This window comes from Bos grunniens, chromosome 8 (assembly GCF_055505025.1).
Source record: "Bos grunniens cultivar Pamir isolate PY7600 chromosome 8, Bosgru_T2T1.0, whole genome shotgun sequence".
Classification (NCBI taxonomy): Eukaryota; Metazoa; Chordata; class Mammalia; order Artiodactyla; family Bovidae; genus Bos; species Bos grunniens.
The window spans coordinates 11,397,515-11,414,443 of NC_141172.1; the positions used below are offsets into that span (position 1 = coordinate 11,397,515).

The 16,929-nt window shown below is 37.4% G+C and overlaps 1 long non-coding RNA gene across 35 annotated transcripts in view; it reads left to right on the forward strand.

The window, feature by feature from the left end:
* The window catches only part of LOC147366670 (uncharacterized), a 927,553-nt gene that overhangs the window by 355,728 nt on the left and 554,896 nt on the right, over window positions 1–16,929 (forward strand). For 4 of the 35 annotated variants that reach the window (XR_015168894.1, XR_015168892.1, XR_015168915.1 and 1 more), the window contains exon 1: window positions 10,604–11,066. This is a non-coding gene — a long non-coding RNA (uncharacterized LOC147366670). Of the gene's footprint in view, window positions 1–10,603; window positions 11,067–16,929 lie in introns of those variants that run through there. The other 31 variants (XR_015168906.1, XR_015168904.1, XR_015168898.1 and 28 more) reach the window with 19 other exon arrangements.

Consider the following 16,929-nt stretch of genomic DNA (forward strand, 5'->3'; position numbering starts at 1 on the left):
CTTGATATGAATCAAGCTACCTTCTTGATTCTTATTATTTTTAAGATTGCAAAGCATTGTAATTCATTAATGTGTACCTCTCGAATAGCCGAAGCAATCTTGAGAGAGAAGAATGGAACTGGAGGAATCAACCTGCCTGACTTCAGGCTCTACTACAAAGCCACAGTCATCAAGACAGTATGGAAAAAAAAAAGACAGTATGGTACTTGCACAAAGACAGAAATATAGACCAATGGAACAAAATAGAAAGCCCAGAGATAAATTCACACACCTATGGACACCTTATCTTTGACAAAGGAGGCAAGAATATACAATGGAGAAAAGACAATCTCTTTAACTAGTGGTGCTGGGAAAACTGGTCAACCACTTGTAGAAGAATGAAACCAGAACACTTTCTAACACCATACACAAAAATAAACTCAAAATGGATTAAAAATCTAAACGTAAGACCAGAAACTATAAAACTCCTAGAGGAGAACATAGGCAAAACACTCTCCAACATACATCACAGCAGGATCCTCTATGACCCACCTCCCAGAATATTGGAAATAAAAGCATTGGAAATTTCTTTCCAAAATATTGGAAATAAACAAATGGGACCTAATTAAAATTAGAAGCTTCTGCACAACAAAGGAAACTATAAGCAAGGTGAAAAGACAGCCTTCAGAATGGGAGAAAATAATAGCAAATGAAGCAACTAACAAAGGACTAATCTCAAAAATATGCAAGCGACTCCTGCAGCTCAATTCCAGAAAAATAAACGACCCAATCAAAAAATGGGCCAAAGAACTAAACAGACATTTCTCCAAAGAAGACATACAGATGGCTAACAAACACATGAAAAGATGCTCAACATCACTCATTATCAGAGAAATGCAAATCAAAACCACAATGAGGTACCATTTCATGCCAGTCAGAATGGCTGCGATCCAAAGTCTACAAGCAAGAAATGCTGGAGAGGATGTGGAGAAAAAGGAACCCTCTTACACTGTTGGTGGGAACGCAAACTAATACAGCCACTATGGAGAACAGTGTGGAGATTCCTTAAAAAACTGGAAATAAAAAACTGCCTTATGACCCAGCAATCCCACTGCTGGGCATACACACTGAGGAAACCAGAATTGAAAGAGACACGTGTACCCCAATGTTCATCGGAGCACTGTTTCTAATAGCCAGGACATGGAAGCAACCTAGATGTCCATCAGCAGATGAATGGATAAGAAAGCTGTGGTACATATACACAATGAAGTATGACTCATCTATTAAAAAGAATACATTTGAATCAGTTCTAATGAGGTGGATGAAACTGGAGCCTATTATACAGAGTGAAGTAAGCCAGAAAGAAAAATACCAATACAGTATACTAATGCATATATATAGAATTTAGAAAGATGCTAATGATAACCCTGTATGCAAGATAGCAAAAGAGACTCTGATGTATAGAACAGTCTTTTGGACTCTGTGGGAGAGGGAGAGGGTGGGATGATTTGGGAGAATGGCATTGAAACATGTATAATATCATATATGAAACGAATCGCCAGTCCAGGTTTGATGCATGATACAGGATGCTTGGGGCTGGTGCATTGGGATGACCCAGAGGGATGGTATGGGGAGGGAGGTGGGAGGGGGGTTCGGGATGGGGAACACGTGTACACCCATGTTGATATATGGCAAAACCAATACAATACTGCAAAGTAATTAACCTCCAATTAAAATAAATAAATTTATATTAAAAAAGTGTACACATTGCAGTGAACTTTGCATTGTAAAGACATGTTATACAGAAACTTGGCCTGTATCATTATATGTTATCTTCTCTTAATAATTCAACAAATACTGACTTCCTGATGTGAAATGAGCCAATTAAGCATTTTTTAAAAAATGTATGTTTCTTCAGGTTGTATAGGTTTCTTTAGATTGCTAAAAACAGTATATGATATTCTGCAGCTTAGTTTTTCTATTGGAATATATAGTTAATCTCACCCCAATTATAGTTCTCTGTTATATATCTCAATTGAATGGACATTTTAGGCCTTCTATGATCTTTCTAGGAGCTTCCCAGGTGGTTCAGATGGTAAAGAATCTGCCTGCAATGCAGGAGACCCAGGGTTTGATCCCTGTTTTGGGAGGATCCCCTGGAGAAGGGAATGGCTACCCACGCTAGTACTCTTGCTTGGAGAATTACATGAACAGAGGAGCCTGGTGGGGGAACAGTCCATGGGGTCACAAAGAGCTGGACACAACTGAGTGGCTAACAGTCCATTATCTTTCCAAATTGGCTTGCTAAAGAGATAAGTCACTCTGAAGAAATCTATCTCCTAACTTAGTTTGAAAGTTTTGAATTGAATTTTTCTCAGGCTTTTTTTTTTTTTTTTCTATTATATAAATAGGGGCACATAAACAGCACTAAAACAGTCATCTTTAGTTTAGTGGGCATCAGTTCAATTCAGCTCAGTCGCTCAGTCATGTCCAATTCTTTGCAACCCCACGGACTACAGCACACCAGGCCTCCCTGTCCATCACCAATTCCTGAAGCTTGTTCAAACTCACGTTCATCGAACTGGTGATGCCTTCCTACCATCTCGTCCTCTGTCATCCCCTTTTCCTCCTGCCTTTAAACTTTCCCAGCATTGTGGTCTTTTCTAATGAGTCAGTTCTTCTCATCAGGTGGCCAAAGTATTGGAACTTCAGCTTTAGCATCAGGCCTTCCAATGATTGTTCAGGACTAATTTCCTTAGTAATGTCAAAAAAGATTCCAACTTCAGTAGATCTTAGAAATTGACATTGAACTTGGAAAAAAAAATGCCCTTAAAAAACTGAAGAAAATGCTTCCTAAAGGAAGAGGCCAGCTATAACCCTGACCCAGTGATCAAGTTCTGCTTCTAAAGGAGACATAAAGGATTCATGTCAATGTATGCCAAAACCAATACAATATTGTAAAGTAATTAGCCTTCAATTAAATAAATTTATATTAAAAAATAAAAAAAATTAAAAAAAAATATTTGCTAATACTAGGAAAATTGAAGATATGAAAGACCAACTACCATTGAGATCCTGCCTAAATCCTGGTAGCCCTCAAACTGGTGTGTAAAATCTCCAAAGCCTAGTTGTCTGTTTGATTCATCCCACTGACGATATGTATTAGCACAGAAATAGAAGATAGATATCAAAATAACTAAGGCTAGATAGGATTTTTCTAGTTCTGTTTCTTTCCCAGGACCGGTAAGAAAACAGGACTCTGTCACCTGATGGAGGCCAGAAGGTAAGTTTAACATAGTTTCTGGATTTGAATATTGAAAATTTCAGAATCAAGGTAATATCCTATTTTCTTTCTTTGTACCAGCTTCTGCAATGTTTTTCAAAAAAAAGTATGGTATTTTACTAAAACTATAAGACTCACGTGATTAATTTCTGAAGACACAGGAAAGAAGAATTCTGCAGGAAGGTCCTGCCTTTATGCTTTTATGCCTTTATGGCAAATAGTCCTTTATGGGAGGGCAACAGAAGTATGCTTTGCCTTTGCAAATGTTATATTACTATGTAAATTACATCACCTCTTAACATCTAACAGTGATTTGCCTCTTGTTTAACTACCAGTGAACCCTTGTCTGTGTTGTGAGAAGCAGCTAGGATTGGAAAGATTTATTTGAAAACAGAGGAAACGTAGTTTCACTAATTTTGAATACCAGAGAGTTCTATTATGTTACTCCCTGCTGCTGCTGCTGCTAAGTCGCTTCAGTCCTGTCCGACTCTGTGCGACCCCATAGGCGGCAGCCCACCAGGCTCCCCCATCCCTGGGATTCTCCAGGCAAGAACACTGGAGTGGGTTGCCATTTCCTTCTCCAATGCATGAAAGTGAAAAGTGAAAGTGAAAGTGAAGTCGTGTCCGACTCTTCATGACCCCATGGACTGTAGCCCACCAGGCTCCTCCGTCCATGGGATTTCCCAGGCAAGAGTACTGGAGTAGGGTGCCATTGCCTTCTCCATTGTTACTCCCTAGTGGGAAGTAAAACAAAATTAAAACAGTGTTTGGGTAAGACAAACCTACTTCACTACAGTACACAGCAGAGCCCCAGGACTGCAAAATTTACAGGGAGTCATTGGTGGAAGCTTAAGGACAAGCAGGTGTATATCAGGAAAGTACTTGGCAGAGGGAACTGTGGAAGATGATGTTGCTTAAGGAAGAAACATTACCAAGAATAAACAAGAAGAAAAGTGAATGAGCTGAATTGAGGGAGAGACAGTAATGGTACTTGGCAAAAATATTTGTGTCTTTCAAGAGCTATAGGATCTAGTGAAAAGTAACAAAGTTTTCCAGCAGTGGTGGTGGTACCTAGGGAGTTGGTGGTATGTACAGCCTGAAAAGTGGCAGTCAACTGAGGTATAAAATTATGGTGGGAAGAACATACAACAGCAACACTAGATCAGGAGACTCTGAAAATGTTCATGGGACAGAGGTGCCACAACATTTTGATTCTGATTGCTGCCTTAAAGTCAATCGCTTTCTCAATTGAATCCTTCTGAAGTAAAATGGGAAAATCCTTCAAGCTAGGCTTCATCAGTACATGAACTGAGAATTTTAAAAAGCACAAGCTGGATTTAGAAAAGACAAGGAACCAGAGATCAAATTGGCAACATCCATAGGATCCTAGGAAAAGCAAGAGAATTTCAGTAAAATATCTACTTGTGCCTTATGGACTATACTAAAGCCTTGGACTGTATGGATCACAACAAACCATGGAAAATTCTTAAAGAGATGGGAATACCAGACCACCCTACCTGCCTCCTGAGAAATCTGTATACAGGTCAAGAAGCAACAGTTAGAACCAGACATGGAACAATGGGCTGGTTCAAAATTGGGAAAGCAGTATGTCAGAGCTGTGCATTGTCACCCAGCTCAATTAAATTCTATGCAGAATACATCATGGGAAATCCCGGCTGGATGAATCACAAGCTGGAATCACGATTGCCAGGAGAAATATCAATAACCTCATATGCAGAAGACACCACCCTAATGGCAGAAAGTGAAGAGAAGCTAAAGAAACTCTTAATGAAGGTGAAAGAAGAGAGTGAAAAAGCTGGCTTAAAACTCAACATTCAAAAAAACGAAGATCATGGCATGCGGTCCCATCACTTCATGGCAAATAGATGGGGAAACAATGGAAACAGTGACAGAATTTATTTTCTTGGGCTCTAAAATCACTGTGGATTGTGACTGCAGCCACAAAATTAAAAGATGCTTGCTCCTTGGAGGAAAAGCTATGGCCAACCTAGACAGCATTTTAAAAAGCAGAGCCATCACTTTGCTGACAAAGGTCCATCTAGTCAAAGCTATGGTTTTTCCAGTAGTCATGTGTAGATGTGAGAGTTGGACCATAAAGATGGCTTAGTGCTGAAGAATTGATGCTTTTGAACTGTGGTGCTGGAAAAGACTCTTGAGAGTCCCTTGGATTGCAAAGAGATCAAACCAGTCAATCCTAAAAGAAGTCAGTCCTAAATATTCATTGGAATATTGGACCTGAAACTCCAATACTTTGGTCACCTGATGCGAACAGCCAACCTATTGGAAAAGACGCTGATGCTGAGAAAGATTGAGGGCAGGAGGAGAAGGGGGCCTCAGAGAATGAGATGGTTGAATGGCATCATTGACTCAATGGACATGAATTTGAGCAAACTCCAGGAGATAGTGGACAGGGAAGCCTGGCATGCTGCAGTCCATGGGGTTGCAAAGAGTCGGATATGACTGAGCCACTGAACAAGAAACATGGAGGCAATGATCTTTATTGTCATTATTTTATTAGAAAGCTTCTACTTAGATTATATACATATGTTATGGTGTGGATGCTTTTGTTCCCCACCTCTCAAATAGTGTGTTGAAATCCTATTCTTATGGGTGATAGTATTAGGAGGTGGAACTTTTGGGAGTCATGAGGGTAGAGTCATTAATGGGATTGTTGTTGCTTAGTCACTAAGTCACTAAGTCATCTGAAATTAATCTACATCCCATGGACTGTAGCCTGCCAGAATCCTCTGTCCATAGGATTTCACAAGCAAGAAACCAGGAGTGGGCTGCCATTTTCTTTTCCAGGGGATCATTCTGAACAGGGATAGAACCCATATCACCTGCATTAAGAGGAGTATTCTTTGCCTTGGAGACACCCAGGAAGCCCATTAATGGGATTAGCACCCTTCAGAATAGAACTGTGAGAGATCTCTAGCTCTCTTCCCTTGTGTAAGGCCACAGCAAGATGGCACTATCTATGAACCAGAGAGTGGGCCCTCATTAGATACTGAATCTGTGATGCCTTGATCTTAGACTTCTAGAATTCAGAACTTTGAGAAATAACTGTCTGCTGTTTGTTAACCAGCTGATCTGTGGTATTTTGTAATAGCATACCAAATGGACTAAGACAGCATAAGAGTCCTGAGACATTCAGACATGTGAGAAAAAAAGTAAAGTGAACTGGATGGATTAGTTCTGCTGAAGGATGTGACAACAAACTTCCATGCATCTCACTAAAAACTATTCACTTTCATCCACTTCCTTACTTAGATTTTTCTCCTGATTGATGAGGGGACATTGTTTATAATTCATGAAAGCATAATGGTTAAATACAATAAGCTAACAAATCAGCCTTTCATTTTAAGCATGTGAGAATATTCCACTAGGTGGTGTAACTAAGTTTTAACTTTTATTGGATATCTACATCATGAGGAACACTAAGTTTTTGCACATTTTTGAAGAAAAATACCAACAGTTGTGAGATAAAGTTATATCCATTCCATATTTCATGCTTGAGGAAACAAATATGTAAAGACCTTAAGTAACCTGAATGCTGAAATATGCATATATATATATGTGATAATTTGCTAATAAATAAGTAGAAGGTGTGATATGTATATCAGATCAGTTGCTCAGTCGTGTCCGACTCTTTGCGACCCCATGGACTGCAGCACACCAGGCTTCCCTGTCCATCACCAACTCCTGGAGCTTACTCAAATTCATATCCATCGAGTTGGTGATGCCATCCAACCATCTCATCCTTTGTTGTCCCCTTCTTCTCCCGCCTTAAATCTTTTCCAGCATCAGGGTCTTTCCCAATGAGTCAGACTTCACATCAGGTGGCCGAAGTATTGGAACTTCAGCTTCAGTATCAGTCCTTCCAATGAATATTCAGGACTGATTTCCTTTAGGATGGACTAGTTTGATCTCTTTGCAGTCCAAGGGACTCTCAAGAGTTTTCTCCAACACCATAGTTCAAAAGCATCACTTCTTCAGTGCTCAGCTTTCCTTATAGTCCAACTACATGACTATTGGAAAAACCAGAGGTTTGACTAGATGAACCTTTGTTGGCAAAGTAATGTCTCTGCTTTTTAATATGCTGTCTAGGTTGGTCATAACTTGTCTTGCAAGGAGCAAGCATCTTTTAATTTCATGCCTGCAGTTACCATCTGCAGTGATTTTGGAGCTCAGAAAACTAAAGTCTGTCACTGTTTCCACTGTTTCCTCATCTATTTTCCATGAAGTGATGGGACTGGATGACATGATCTTAGTTTTCTGAATGTTGAGATTTAAGCCAACTTTTTCACTCTCTTCTTTCACTTTCATCCAGAGGCTCTTTAGTTTTTCAATTTCTGCCATAAGGATGGTGTCATCTGAATATCTGTGATTATTGATATTTCTCCTGCCAATCTTGATTCCAGCTTGTGCTTCATCCAGCCCGGCATTTCACTTGATGTACTCTGCATGTAAGTTAAATAAGCAGGGTGACAATATACAGCTTTGACATACTCCTTTCCCAATTTGGAACCAGTCTGTTGTTCTATATCCAGTTCTAACTGTTGCGTCTTGACCTGCATATAGATTTTTCAGAAGGCAGGTAATGTGATCTGGTATTCCCATATCTTTAAGAATTTTCCACAGTTTGTTGTTATCCACACAGTCAAAGGCTTTGGCTTAGTCAATAAAGCAGAAGCAGATATTTTTCTGGAACTCTCTTGCTTTTTCAATGATCTAACAGATGTTAGCAATTTAATCTCTGGTTCCTCTGCCTTTTCTAAATCCAGCTTGAAAATCTGAAAGTTCATGGTTTTATATATGTGTGTGTGTGTGTGTGTGTGTGTGTGTGTTTATTTCTCCTGATTTCTTCAAATTTCAGCTTAGCTTTGATAGTTAAATTCTTGTTTAGCTCAGTTTTTACATAGCTCTACCCTTTCATTAAGTCTCCATTTCATTCAGACCTAGCTAAACCATGTTAACTGTCAAGAATTAGAGAAGAGCTTTATGTGAATTATTCATTAAGATGAGTGGGGATAGCATTCCACTCCTGAATCAGTGCTTCTGGTACCTAATACAGGATTTGATGTCAGCTGTCCACCTACACAGGCACTGGTTCAATTTGGTGATAGCCATTTTTATTAGAGTTTTCTAAAAACTAAGATTAGCCCACCTCTGTACATTTTAAAATTTCTTTTATAATTGGGAGAAGTGTCACATAGTTGTATTACTTTGGAGGACTTTCTCTGAGATGATGTAGTGGCAACACTTTGACTTAATCTTCGAGTCTAAGGCTGGAAAAGACATGGTTCACAGGAGTGCATCTTGTGAGGATAGTAATGTGCAATATGTAATATGACCACATTTACTCACTTGCCTTGTCAACTATTATAATTTAATAATTTTATCTGATCTCTTTCCTTTCTTTTTTTCTTTGAAATACATGCATACACGTTAACTTTTACATTTAATTTTAAAATTAGCTGTCAGGAGACCTTTTCCAAAATCCATAAGCAATGTCCTTAATCAAGGTACACGTTCTTTATTCCAACCACTTTGAAAAAGGGTCATCATCTTTGTTTCTAAAAATATCTCATCCTAAAGTCTGCCACTTTGAAACATACTCTGGACATTTTAAATGTGTATCTGGTCTTTCTTAAAATGTTGTCTTCTTTACAATTGTGCAGTTACTCAGTTTAATACTATTGGTATTTCAGGCCAGGTAAGGAGCTGTCCTACACATTATAGACTGTTCCTTAAGCAGTATCCCTGGCCTCTCCCTCTAAATGCCAATAGCACCTGCTTCCCCTAAAGTTATGAGAATCAAAAATAGCTCCAGACATTGTAAAGTGTCCCCTGGCTGAGCAGCCTCCACCACCCCCAGCAGAGAACCATGGTCACTGTAGTCATCTAGATTAGAAAGGACTTGTCTACTTATCTAACTCAACTGATATGTGTTCTTTGTACCTATGATTTTTCAATTTGCATTTTATTTTCAGTTTAAAAACTAGCATTGCTATTTTATAATGAATAGCATTTGTTACATATTGTGAATGTTATTTTTGTATCATTTCCTGCTAAGAAATTATATCATTAACTGATGTTCATATCAAAACATTCAAAATGTTATTGGATTCTAATTCAGAAAGACATTTGAAACGAAAATGTACAAGGAATAAAATAATGTATTGTCTTAGGGAGTCACTGACATATGTATCCAGTGTCATCTTCATAGCAGGTACCACGCTAGGCCTTTATATACAAAACAAAGAAAATGTGGTTTATTATCTAGTTAAGATTAATGAGAAAATGTAAATATTGATATAAGGAAACTATAATGTAAAAAATGCTACCACATATTACGTATAACTAACCTAAGTGTGCCAAGAAAGTGTTCCCAGAGAAGTGCCATATAACTTGAGTTGAGATTAAACAGATCATGACAATCTAGCAATCAAAAGGTGGGAGCCTTTCTGAGTTGGGGATGTCAGTGCTGGGAGATGATGATGAATTCAACATACTTCTATTATTGAATTTATGCTGGGCAGTTTGCTGAGAACTGAACTGGCCCTAATCTTTGCACTTAAAAAAAATTTTTTTTTTTACATAGACCATTTTTAAGCCTTTATTCAGTTTGTTACAATATTGCTTCTGTTTTATATTTTGGTTTTTTAACTGCGAGGCATTTAGTTCGAGTCATCTATGCATCTCAAACCCATACTCCCTGCATTGGAAAGTAAAGTCTTAACCACTTGACCTCCAGAGAAGTCACTGTACTTTCTAACTAGGTCTAACTATTGATGACTCTTTGAAGTAGCTTTTACTATTAACATTTTGGAAACATAGCCTGGTATAGAGGTAAATAAGATGTGCATTCGATTGTTCAGTTAGATGTGAATCCCATATCTGACAGCCTCATGAGTCAAAGTCCTTATAAGTTATCCTATATTATTTATGCTTCTATATCACTTTATAAAAGAGCTAAATAAATGTATAATATCTATAACATGGCAGTGAATTGAAAGGAGGGGATGAGGGTCTGTGGTGTAAGGAGAAGATTCAGAATAGCCTTAAATTTTAATCGAGGACTAGATTTTGAAAAGCCACAGGGGAGAATGGATACTGTCTTACATGCAGGGGGAAGCTGTAAATGAGATTTAAGGGAGCTAACGTCATTAGATTACCATTTTTGAAGGTCCTTTTTAAACAAGTTTATAGACGTATAGCTGATTTATAATGTTGCATTATTTTCAGGTGTACACGAGGTCCTTTTTGTCTGATGAAAGGAGCATTGATTGCAGAGGGGTGGGGAAGCAAGGCAAGGTAGAGATCCAGGTGAGAGAAGAAAGGTAATGAGACTGAATTTGGAGTTAAAATTGTCTACACCTGAATTGTAGTTGGGTTGTAGACTGGCTTTCTCAGGAAGCTGGCTCTGCGATAGCAAGGAATATTCAGGAACATAATTAGGGAATGCTCTGGAGATTAAACAACACCTGTGGGGTAAGAGAAAGAAGGCAATGGAGCACAGCACAAAATTAGGCTGCGGTGCAACATCAAGAAATGAGTTAGAATAACAGAGTTGGGCATTTAGAGTTGTCCTGGGCTGGAGTGAGAGAGTCTGGCCTTTGTATGTCTGCAGGCTGAGTCCAGGAAGGGGGTGAACTTGGAAGATCTCTTCGGCTAGGAGCAGTCCCTGAACAGCGTGGCTAGCAGATGACCCTGGTTAATGGAGTCAGCAGTATCCTGACTGGCCTTTCCAAACGCTAGGTTCATCATTAGGAATAATCAGGTATGTGGAGAAAACTGACTAGTTTAATTTTGGATAGATTTGAAATCAAGATGCCCGTTAAATGTCCTTGTGAAAAATTATAATAGGTATTCTGATACAGGGGTCTGAGAGGTATGATAAGAGAGAAGTAAAAAAAAAGATTTGAGTTTCATCAATATGCAGATATAATTGCCCATGTAGAATGAATAAAATTACCCTGGGAGAATGTTTAGAGGGAGAAAAGAGTGCCCAAAAAATGACAACCTAGCACAACTTCATTTGGTGTTACTTACCTTTAAATTGCAGAGATATGTAAATTATTTTTTATTTTACTCACGTGTTTTCTTCATAGTCAATTATGGGACAGAAGGGAATACCATTTCCTAAAGATATCATTTAATTCTCTACAAAAGAATAGATAATTGATAAATGAAAATACAAAACAGAACCATGAAACAGCTGAAGTAGTCTGGAAGGGAGAGCATTGTGAGACTGATCTTGTAAGGTAGATTTTTTCTTTTTTACTGGAGGAACATTATAGTATATGATTTCCCTTCATGCTGTACTCCTATATCCTGGGTCTTGATTTCTGTTGATTATCTGAAAATTCTCAGAATCATGGGTAACTTTTCTGTTTTAATTTTTTCTAAATACTTGGTCCATTTCATTTCCTATTTTTTTTTTTGTTTATCTCTTTAATTTGAAATAGCACTGTGTCAGAACAAAATACAACAAATCTCTAAAGTCTAAAGTTTGGGGAAAGGTAAAACTGCAAAAATATTACTTTTTTGCCATTTCCTCTTCAATTTCTTTGCTTTTATATTATTCTGTGCTTGTTTTTCTCTTTATATGTCTCCACAGACCTTTTGAAATGGAAGATTCTGAATTGGGTGTTATAATTACTTCTGATTAATACAGCATCCCATTAAGCTTATTAAGGCTGTTCATTTTCTTCTCACTAAAATGATTCGATTGTCAAACAAATAATGATAAGGTTAAGAGGTCTTTTTAATATGAAAGTTGGAAAATCATGATTTTAGTAGACATAAATCAGCTGTTATGGGCCAGGAGGATAATTTAAATAAAGGCCACTATTTTGATTTTTTCTAATTTACTCTTATCCTCTGGCAATGTATGTTTCATATTTGAAAGATGTAATTTTTGTGGAAACCTCTTAATATATTGAAAAAGTAATATGTACACTCATGGTCAGTTTTATTGATCCAGTACAGTAATTTCATTTAAGTCTTAGTAACTTTAAAAATAAGGTCAGTAATATTCTTCATTTAGGGAGATGTTCACATTGAAACGAAAATTATTTTTGTCTGAATTAAGCAGAGTGTCATTACATGCTGATAACATGCATCAATTTTAATTGTTTTTTAATAACCTGAAGTCACATCATAAGGGGTCATGTGTTATCAGAGAGAGAATACTTAAGTAGAAGATATCCATCAGAACAGAAGTCTATAATTTAGAATGAAAGCAAAATAAATTATACTATAAACTCAGGAGCCTTGTTTTTTTAAGGATCAAATGTCACCAAAAAGCAGGATATGCTCGCCACTCAAAAGCCAGTAAAGAGACCAGGTTGGTGGAAAGGAGAGTTTGCTTTATTTGGGATGCTGGCATCCAGGGAGGTTGGGTGGGTACTCCTGTCCAAAGGCTGACTCCCTCCACTGACAGTCAGTGAGCTAGGACTTTTATAGGCTGAGGCAGGGGGCTACAGGCAGACACAGTATAGTCTGCTCTGACAGTCCTTTTAACATTGGTCATCACTGGTCTGACCAGCATCCTTTTGATTGTTTCAAGTACAGTTAATCTTCAGTTCTGTGTCTGGTTCGTTTCCATTTCTTTGCAGTCAGTTCTTGGAATTATGGCAGCTTATGTCATCTGTCTGCCAATGCAGGGGACATGGGTTTGATCCCTGGGTCAGGAAGATTCCTTGGAGAAGGAAATGGCAACCCACTCCAGTATTCTTGCCTGAGAAGTCCTATGGACGAAGAGAAGCCTGGAGGGCTACAGTCCATGGGGTCGCAAAAGAGTTGGACGTGCCTTAGTGACTAAACAAAGGTCATGTAGTTAACATCTTTCATCTGGTAGGGATCTCAGTATCTGCAAGACAGCTCACAAAATGTGGCTCAGGATATTATCTATAGCCTTTGAGAAGGAACTAAACGTCCTTGATTCTGCCAATGACTACACTATAATTATTTGGTCTCCTTTGGCTGTTTTTCTTTGTTTCTGCATGTTCTCACTTCTTCAGTTAAACTTTGGCTAAACTTTTCACACAGGCCAAAGGCAGGCAGAGAACATAGGGAGAGGGGCAAGGGCCATAGTGTCTTTCTCCATTTAAAAAATACCCATGCTGAAACACAGGGACCCTTGGCAATATAGGAAAAAAATAAAATAAAATATCTAAAGGTAAATGTTGTGAGCCAGGAGATAAAACAGTTTCCATAAGAGTAAAATAATTCACAGGCCTGAGGGTTAGAATATCTGGCAAATTATCTTAGTCACATTCCTTATGTGCAAGGACACAACTCCTCAATCAAATAGGTCAAGGAGACTAGGCAGGCTGAAGCAAATTTAAGAGCAGCTGGCCAAATGATGTGGCACTTTTGCAAGTGAAGCTGCCTACAGGGAAAATTCAGAGAGACCTCTGCAAGTAGAAACACCAAGATCAGGAAAAAGCATTACTGAATTAATGTCAGTGGCTTTAAATTTTGAAGAGGAAAGAATTAGTTACAGAATGGCTTCTCACTACTGCTATTACTTAGAATATTGGCCAAGGAGAAGTCTAGCTCCAAATTAGTATTTTAATTTATTTATTTTTATTGAAGGAGAATTGCTTTACAGAATTTTGTTGTTTTCTGTCAAACCTCAACATGAATCAGCCATAGGTATACATATGTCCCCCTCTCATTTGAAACTCCCCCCATCTCCCGCCCCAGCCCTCCCCTAGAGGTTGATACAGAGCCCCTGTTTGAGTTTCCTGAGCCATTCAGCAAATTCCCATTGGCTATCTATTTTACATATGTTTGTGTAAGTGTTCATGTTACTCTTTCTATACATCTCACCCTCTCCTCCCCCCTCCCCATGTCCATTACAAAGATCCGTGTGTACCTCCTTACTACAAGTTGTGTTAATAATTCCCTTCCTTCTTTTCTGTAGATGTACTTTTATCACAAACAAGAGTCATTAAAAATAGCATATGCTTATTTTGCTATTTGGAGTTTATAAAAATGTAAACATATGCTCTGCTGTTGTCTGAAATTTTATCTATAGTTACCATGCATATAAGGCCTTAAAAATACTGTGTTGTTAATTTTTCTGTTTTGAGCTTTATACATATACCTAGTTTTCCGATCGTGTTTTTTCTTCACTCATATCCATCCATATTGTAGCTATTGTTCATTCATTTTCACTACAGTATTATCCTGTGGAATGGAAAGACTGAAATTAAAAAAAAAGTTTCTATCCCAGTGGACTTTTGAGATTTTATTTTTTCATTTTAAAATTTTTATCAGGAACATTACTAGTCAGCTTTACAAGGTAATTTTTAATGTGATGTGATTGACCAATTTATGTTCACACTAGCAATGTGAGTTTTTCTTTTAATTTATATAAATTTAAAAATCTGATTAGGTCATACTTCATTAATTCCTTGAGTCAAGTGCTAGGCAATTTGAAACTTGTTTTATGGTCTTAATTTATTAATATATTTCCTTACTTGCTAATGAAGTCAAGTCTCTCTTCATATTATTTTCATCATTACAGTTTTTTTTTTTTTTTTTTCACTTGGTAAGTGTAGGTTCTTTCTTAATATTTACATTAGGTTGTTTCCCATTTTCTTGCGGTGTTGTAGCATTTAAAAATATGTGGACTATTCTAATGCTAATATTTTTAATTATATGGATTTCAGATATGTTCTGATACCTTGTGACTTTTTACATGTCAAAACCCACCAGCCAGAGACCACCAGGAACTCAATAGTAGTTAAATATGTTTCTATTTGTTGCTTACTTCTGTGAAGGAGAATCCACAGCATGGGATCCATGGATATACCAGAAAGAGAGTGATATAAAAGTCTTATTACAGGATTTCGGCTTTTGTTTGTTAATTTTGGAGAGAGTTTAAAGAAGTGAATGTTGTGCTGGAATGAATTCTATTGGAAAGTTTCATTTATTTTATGCTTAGGTAACTTGATAAATCTTATCTAGAAGGAGGGAAGATAAATGTGATGGTGAAGCTCTAACAGGTAAGAGGCAGCAGTCATTTGTATTATCCAATGTAGGGGGCTGTTTGGGCATGTCTGTGCAACATTTGCATTTTGACATGATTATAGAGTAAGCTAAGTAAGGTTCCCAAATCATTGCATGTTCTAATGCCCAAACCCTGTACATATTACTTGATGTGACAATAGAAACTTTTCAAATGTAATTAATTTAAAGATTTTGAAATGAGAGATTATACTGACTATCTGAATGGGTCCTAAATGTAGTCACAAGTTTTTATAAGAGGGAGGTGGTGGAAGATTTGACTATAGAAGAGAAGGAAATATGAACCATATATTGTAGTGATGTGGGTATAAGCCAAAGAAAGTTGGCAGCTGCTAGAGTCTGGAAGAAGAAAGCGTTTTTCCCTGGAGCCTGGAGAATGCAGCAATTCTTGCCACATTTTGATTTAGCTCTATGATTCACTTTGGACCATTAAACATCACAAATCATTAACTTCTGTTTAGTCGTAGAACAGATGTCTTAACACACATAGTCAGTAGGGGCTAAGTTCAGTCTCAAGATTTCAAATGCTGTTGAATGTATGAAAAATCACATGACTGTTTTTGTTCTTCTTGTCTTTATCAATTGTTCCTTGCAATGTCTCTGTAAACACTATAGAAGCATTTTAATTATTTTTATACATGACAAAATCTGTGAAATGTGTTAGCTATTCACTTTTATATCTAAAGACTTGGACTAATTTTAATAGATAATGATATTTTGACCTATATACTATTACGGTTTGAATCTTAATGTTCATTGAGATCTTCAAACGGGTGATGTAGTGAATAACTATGGAAACTTACTTGGTATAAAATATTTGAGCATAGCTCCAGCCTTCACTACAATTACAGATAACAGAATTTTCCTCAAATCAGGCAAACGTTAAATTGTATTTTATATGAAAGATAGTATTTATACAATGAATTGACACTGACTAATAACTAGTAATGAAATTAGTTTCACATATGGAAAGAAACACTCAGAAGGATAGCTAAGTAGTTTTTACTTCTTCTGTATTCTTTGTTGTTATAATATGAACTGTGAAGAACAGTAGACTAGAATGTTGCTTTAATGGTCTCAAATGAATCATAGCTTCCAATAGCCAAGCTCTTTGGAGGTTTCTTTTACATGATTCTAGTCTTTGTTATGCATCTTGATTCTGGCCAATGGACCATCAGAGAAGATGACACAAGCAGAAGTTTAATAGCACCTGAGCACTGGGGATTTTTCATTTGAAACATTCCTGTAATCATGTACAGTCCTTCTGTGTATTCTTGCCACCTCCTCTTAATATCTTCTGCTTCTCTTAGGTCCCTACCATTTCTGTCCTTTATCGAGCCCATCTTTGCATGAAATGTTCCCTTGGTATCTCTAATTTTCTTGAAGAGATCTCTAGTCTTTCCCATTCTGTTGTTTTCCTATTTCTTTGTACTGATCACCGAGTAAGGCTTTCTTATCTCTCTTTGCTGTTCTTTGGAACTTTGCATTTAAATGGGAATATCTTTCCTTTTCTCCTTTGCTTTTCACTTCTCTTTTTTCACAGCTATTTGTAAGGCCTCCTCAGACAGCCATTTTGCTTTTTTGCATTTCTTTTCCATGGG